Source organism: Lycium barbarum, chromosome 6 (assembly GCF_019175385.1).
Source record: "Lycium barbarum isolate Lr01 chromosome 6, ASM1917538v2, whole genome shotgun sequence".
NCBI lineage: Eukaryota > Viridiplantae > Streptophyta > Magnoliopsida > Solanales > Solanaceae > Lycium > Lycium barbarum.
In genome coordinates this window covers 7,386,992-7,394,360 of record NC_083342.1, presented here as the reverse complement: position 1 = coordinate 7,394,360, position 7,369 = coordinate 7,386,992, and the positions used below count along the sequence as shown (strand labels likewise).

Sequence of the window (7,369 nt, the reverse complement as noted above, 5' to 3'; positions counted from 1 at the left end):
CTTTTCACCTTGTCATTGTACTGCACCTTTAAATTCGTAGCTATTCATTTCCCTTTCGTTCTATACTCGTACTCAATTAATTACGTCTATCTTGGGTGCTTCCTTTAGTATTCCCTTACCATTTCTCCAGTCATTTTCTAGCACTCATTCTACCTCGTTGCTCATCTTTCCATAGTTTGGTCTCTCACAGTTCCGTCACTTATATTACCCGTGTTCTCGGCTATACATGTCATAACCTATTACTGCACTTTAATCTCGTTTTCTTCTTATTTCCTTCTTGCAATTAACTCCTCCTTCTTTTGTGCTCGCCATCATTTCCGTTATCACATAATCTTTATTCTGAACTTTCCCTATAGAAGAACTTTATAAATCTTTCTTATTCGTTCTATAGCTCGCCTTTATACTTTAGTCACATAGATCACGTCATACCTTTTAGTCACTTCCTCGCTAAGCTTTTCTCATTTTCATAACAATCCTTATTATATTCACATAATATCCTGTTCGTAATCAATCTTATAGTGTAACACTTCTTGAACGTGTAAAGAACCCTTGGGACTTAATAATTTTTTTTTAAGAAGGTGAACTGCCATGGCCGTTTTGTGCACTTTGTTTCCCATAGGAAATGGTATATACTCAGATAAAATCTCACGTTCTTAGCTTTCTATACATACAAAATGATATATTTTGCTTGTACTTAATGGGTTTTGGGGCCCACATAGTCATTATCTAATTAAGAAAGGCTTGGATGTGGAGAATATACCAATGCATACACATGCCATATGTAAGGAGTCATCTGTTGCTTTTTGTAGCAACCCCCACGTGGAATCCACAATTAGTCGCCATTAGGCAACTTGTCTTCCACTAATACCCTTAATTATTGACATGTTCCCCACTAACATTGATAATTAATTCCTTATTCCCAGTTCAAAAAACAAATACATCCCTTTTTGTCCAAAGAAAATGACTATATACATTATAATAATACACTTCAACCAAATATCCTCTCAATAGTTATGTAGTAATGTTTATCTTGCTGCCACCTGGATTTTGTTGTTCACGCTGGAGTGTCCCCCAAAAGTCATCCAATAATCCCAATTATTTACTCATTTCCACCGCACTTCCTCCTCCTTTATTTGCTTATTAATTTATTCAATTCTTTTATCTCCGCTTACAATCAAATATTTGATCAATTACATACATAATTTCCATCCATAACAACATTTACATTAACCCACAAAACAGCCCAACAAACAACCCCTGAGCCAACAACAACATCAAACACAATTTACAGTATAATTTTTGTATTTCTCGTCCCACGATTTAGCTATGACTTCAATGAATTTAAATATACTTAGAAGAGGATAATTCTTACCTTATATACCAAGAAATGATCTTCTTCCACTTTACTTCCCTTCGAAGAAAGCCCCGAATTCAACAACGAGATAAAATGGAACAATGAGCTCGAAATATTGGACAAACCCTGAATATCGTTCTTTAGAAGGACCATACATTTATTCCTTAAAGAAAATTGACTTCACCTAGCTGAATAAATATATCACGTTGTTGTCCAGAAATAGCTTGCTACTTCGTTACTGCCCTTATTCCTTTACAGGGAATTGCTTTTATTTCTATGAGATTTTCAAAGAACCCCACCTTAAATAAAATATGGGTCCACTATACATATTAATAATGATTACAAGAAAACCACCACTACAACTGTACGCATATTTATATTAGTCAGCTCCTCTATTCCATACCAAATTTCCACGTGTAAAGGAACTCCCATAAGACTTATCCACCTAAATTACAATTAACACCCTAATCCTCCACTATATCCATGTGTCACTTATTAGAACCCTTTTTATTTATCATCAAATATTATTTAATACGTGTGACTTCCATGTAGCCCCACACTAGTTCGGAGAGCTCCATTGTTCCGGAGCCTAAGTCATTTTGGTACAGATCTTATGATATGGACTTATGTATATCCAGGAGTACGGCGGGGCCCTGTCCCATCATATTTCACTAAGATACTCTTAGAGGTCTGTAGACATATGTGGGTTGTATATGGGTTATGATCAGCTGTGTCAATACGGTTTGCTATGGATATTCCCGCCTGTTGTGGCAGCCTTGTTGGCTTCCGTATGGTATTGATATGTAGAAGCAGACTTGTCGGCTTGCGTATTGTATTTATATGTAGTGGCAGCCTTGTCGGCTTGCGTATCGTGTTATGCTTTAATCAGCTGTGACTCTTCAGGAGGCAGGTTTATGATATATGGTGTTATGAATCTTTCGGTTGCTTTTACAAGTCTCCATATTGTCCTTAGTTTCAGTCTGACTATACTTAGCAGAAATGTATACGGGTGGCCATGACTAGTGTCCTAGCTGGACACTCGTATACATACCTGTTAAATACAGACAACTGATTCTTAAGAACAATATGGAAACTTTGCAAAAGAACCTCAAGGGTTCACAACACCATCATATATAGGTATCCAGATAACCTGTCTCCTGAAGAGTCACAACTAACCAAAATATAATATGATACGCAAGCCGAAAAGGCTGCCACAACATGTCAATACCATACATAAGCCGACAAGCCTATCACAACATATCAATACTATACGTAAGCCGACAAGGCTGCCACAACAGGCGGGAATATCCATAGCAAACCGTATTGACACAGCTGACCATAACCCATATACGACCCACATATGTCTACAGATCTCTAAGAGTATCATAGTGAAATATGACGAGACAGGGCCCCGCCGTACCCCTGGATATACATAAGCCCATACCAAAAGATCTGTATCAAAATGACTTAGGCTCCGGAACAATGGAGCTCTCCAAACAGCTGAGCAGAAGTCCTAGACTGGAGGGTCACCAAACCAAGTATCTGCACCTGCGGGCATGAAACGCAGCCCCCCCCCCCCCCCCGAAGAAAGGGGGGTCAGTACGAGATATGTACTGAGTATATAAAGCATGAGGTACAATAAAGATGATCATGACTGAATAAAATTCTCAGGTGCCTTATGAAATAAAATCATGCAAATCAATATCATATACCATACCCGTCCCATTATGGGACTCGGTGAATTCATCATATTCGGCCCTTCATGAGGCTCGGCGCCATCATCACATCATCATCATCATAATATCATCATATAATCATATCATATATATATATATATATATATATATATATATATATATATATATATATATATATATATATATATACCGTATCCCGACCCTCTAGTGAGGGACTCGGTGGACAATACAGTGAAACTGTGTACGAAAACGTATCCTGGCCCGCGACTCAGTGAAAGATATATTGAGGCATGCACGAGCAAAGTAGTAAGCAACCATGTGCAAACTAAATCATATCTGAGACTCGATTGAATAATCAAAATGAACCATCATTTGAAAATCAAGACAATAGTCATGTCAAGTATCCTTTGAATGTCACTATAATCAAAATGAACCATCATTTGAAAATAAAGACAATAGTCATATCAAGTACCCTCTGAATGTCACTATGGATTATATCAAAATAGGGCGGCTGGAATCATAGACACGTAGCAAGACATAATAAAATAGCTTATGAAAATCAAGAACATTAGCCATCCTCGTGTCTCTAAGAATAGGAGCTTCTTTGGAGTTATACATTTGTCGTCTGTTTGTTTCATATGAATTATGCCAAAAAGAAAGAAGGGTTAGCTTTACATACCTTGAACTCTATCTAAGTGTCCAACGTCTACTTCTCGAGCTCGTAGGTCTAAAATTAAGATAACATAGGCTACAGTTAGATTATCCACATCACTTACTAACCAATCCAAGTACGAATGAAACTTAACAAAATTCGGGTAGCATTTTCCCTGCTAACTTAATAATCCTTGAAATTCCAATTTAGCCAAACATCAATCAAAATACCAACAACAACAATACCAACAATTTCATATCAAACTAGAATTAAATCCATCCTTAAATTACTTCCAAAACAGCCCAATATACATTCGGATGCCAATGCTTATATACACTTCTTTATTTCCGTATATCCATAGTATAACAACAACAACAACAACAACTACAGCCAATCCCCCGATATTCCTGCCCACAAAACAGTTCATAACAACCACCAAATAGTCCCTAAAATATCATCGCAAAACAGCCACAAATATCATACCAAACAACCCCAAAATATCGTCAGAAAATAACCACGAAGATCATATAAAACAGCCCCAAAATATCGTCACAAAACAGCCACGAAAATCATATAAAATAGCCCCAAAATATCGTCACAAAACAGCCACGAAAATCATATAAAACAGCCCCAAAATATTGTCACAAAACAGCCACGAAAACTATACCAAACAGCCCGGTATACGCTTTGTATATGATATCTTCATACACTTTATTCTCCCAAATTCAAGAACCGCAACTTATCAACAATATCAACAATTATGATGCATCATAACTCAGCTAATTCCATCCATTTAATCCAACAAGAACAGCCCCTTAATCCATAAAGGTAACATCATTACATCATCATCATCATATCATCTCGGACTTAGTCATTGTATTTCTTGCTTTGCATACTCAGTACATATCTCTTCTGTCACGACCCAACCCCATGGGCCGTGACTAGTGCCCGAACCGGACACCCGTATACAAACTTGTTACATATTGTCAGACTGAAACCAGGAACTGTAGGAAGCTTAATAAGCAACTAAGGATTTATAATGACACATATCATGAACCTGTCTCCTGAGGAGTCACAGTTAACCAAATCATCATATGATACGCAAGCCGACAAGGCTGCCATTACGTATACCAATACAGTACGCAAGCCGATAAGGCGGCCACTACATATGAACATATCCATAGCAAATCAGATAGACACAACTGAGCAAAACTTATACACAACCCACACATATGTCTACAGACCACTAAGAGTATCGGTAAGGAAATATGATGGGACAAGGCCCCGCCATGCCCTTGGATAAACATATATACATCAAAAGATCTGTACCAAAAGTGTAGGCTCCGGAACAATGGAGCTCTCCAAGGCAGCTGAGTAGGAGTCCTAAGCTAGAGGATCACCAAATCGAGTATCCGTACCTGCGGGCATGAAACGCAGCCCCCGAAGAAAGGGGGTTAGTACGAGATATGTACTGAGTATACAAAGCATGAAATGTAATAAAGAAAACCATAACTGAATAAAAGATTACAGGAGTCAAGTATGACGATCAAAGATACAAATACACTTGCCTTATGAAACGAAAATCATGCATATCAATATCATGTATCATACCCGGCCCATTATGGGACTCGGTGAATAAAGTCATCATATACCATATTCGACCCGTCATGGGGCTCGACGCCATCATCACATCATCATCATCATCATCATCATATATATATATATATATATATATATATATATATAACGTATCCCGACCCTCTAGTGAGGGACTCGATGAACAATGCAGTGAAACTGTGCTCGAAAACGTATCCTGGCCCGGGACTCAATGAAAGATATATTGAGGCATGCACGAGCAGAGTAGTGAGAAACCATATGCAAACTAAATCATATCTGAGACTCAATAGAATAGTCAAAATGAACCATCATTTGAAAATCAAGACAATAGTCATATCAAGTACCCTTCGAATGAATATGAATTATACCAAAATATGAATTATACCAAATTATGACGGCTGGAATCATACGCATGTATTAAGACATAATGAAATAACTTCTGGAAATCAAGAACATTAGCCATCCTAGTGGCTCTAAGAATAGGAGCTTCTTTGGAGTCATATATATACGTCGTCTGTTTGTTTCATAAAGATCATGCCAAAAGAAGGAAGGGTTAGCTTTACATACCGCTTGTCGTCCGTACCAACTTAATAATTTAAACTCATCTCGATTAGCACTTCAACCTATAACAATGGTAGTATGTTCGTCAATTGGTGGTTACTAGTATATGTTCTATATCAAACGATAACTCGTTTTTGTATAAAAACAAGTGGGCAGCATTTCCACAATTTGCACACATCCACAACTCACACACAAGGTCAACAATACCAATAATAAGACACAACTCAAGGATATAACAAAATCAGCCCCATATGCACTATATACAACATTGCTATCATTCTTTCTCTTTACATCCATGGAGTACAACAACTACAGAAACAAAAGTGATTAATACACTAATTCCTTATATTAATTCAGCCCCTTTAACAATGTTAGACCAGCCATCATGAACAGCCCATACTCCAGCAACTACACTACATATATTGTACATAATCATAACTGTAATCCCTGCATTTCGACTCAACAAGAGCAGCCACGAAAATTACAACAAACAACCCCCAAAATGTCACCACAAAACAGCCACGAAATTTATAACAAACAGCCCCAAAACAGCCATGAAATTTATCACAAAACAGCCACGAAATTCATCAAAATGACCTTCCAATAACATGCTCCAAACAGCCCATCACTACAACAATACAATACATAATCATACTACACTTAATCCTCCAATCCAACAAGAACAACAACACGCCCAAAACAGCCTCTAATTACTCAAGTTCTTAAAACAACCCACTAAATAAATATAACATCAACTTTAGCCATCAAATTCCTTTACTCTCATCATTTAATCCATGACAACAACAACAACAACAACATCAAAATAAATTTACCATTTTTAAGTTAGAACAACCCCCACATGGCCCAAACAGCAACTTAGCATCGACACACACAATTCTTTACATCCAATTCCACATCTATCAATTTATACAAAGCCCAAACCACTTCTAACACATGTAGAAGAGTATTAAACCTTACCTAAAATTTAATTCCTTGCTATCAAAAACTTGGGCTGGTCAAGAGTTGCCATGGCCGTGAGCTGCCATGGCTATTGTAGTTTCCACTCCTTTTTTCAATTCAACTTGAAAATTATCAATTAGTAGTGAAGAGGAGGGCTGGTCGTGGCTTCATAAATCTGCCATAGCCATGGCCGAATGGTTCTCTCTCTCTCTCTCTCTTTCTTTACTTTTCAACTTTGGTTGAAGATGAAAATGAATTCTCTCTCTTAATTCAACTTTGGGGAGTGTTAGTAGATGAAAATGAATTCTCTCTCTTAATTCAACTTTGGGGAGTGTGGGACGATGAAAATGAATTCTCTCTCTCCAATTTCAAATTTTGGGGGAGTGTTGAAAGATGAGTTGGCTGAAAAATTGGTCAACAAAGTAGGCTATGTGCTGCCCAAGATGATTACACGTGCCCCACTATAGCATGCCATCATTGATGATCAGAATTTTAATTATTATGCTTGGTGATATGCTACCAGCCATG

General features: G+C 37.5%; 1 long non-coding RNA gene across 1 annotated transcript; it reads right to left on the bottom strand.

Annotated features, from left to right (window-relative positions):
- Positions 1–3,803: 3,803 nt before the first annotated feature.
- On the bottom strand, positions 3,804–7,162 carry LOC132599512 (uncharacterized). Its single transcript, XR_009566850.1, has 3 exons — positions 6,860–7,162; positions 5,888–5,943; positions 3,804–5,121 (listed from the first exon to the last, which is right to left on the bottom strand). It is a non-coding gene; the product is annotated as an uncharacterized LOC132599512 (long non-coding RNA).
- Between the last annotated feature and the right edge of the window lie 207 nt (positions 7,163–7,369).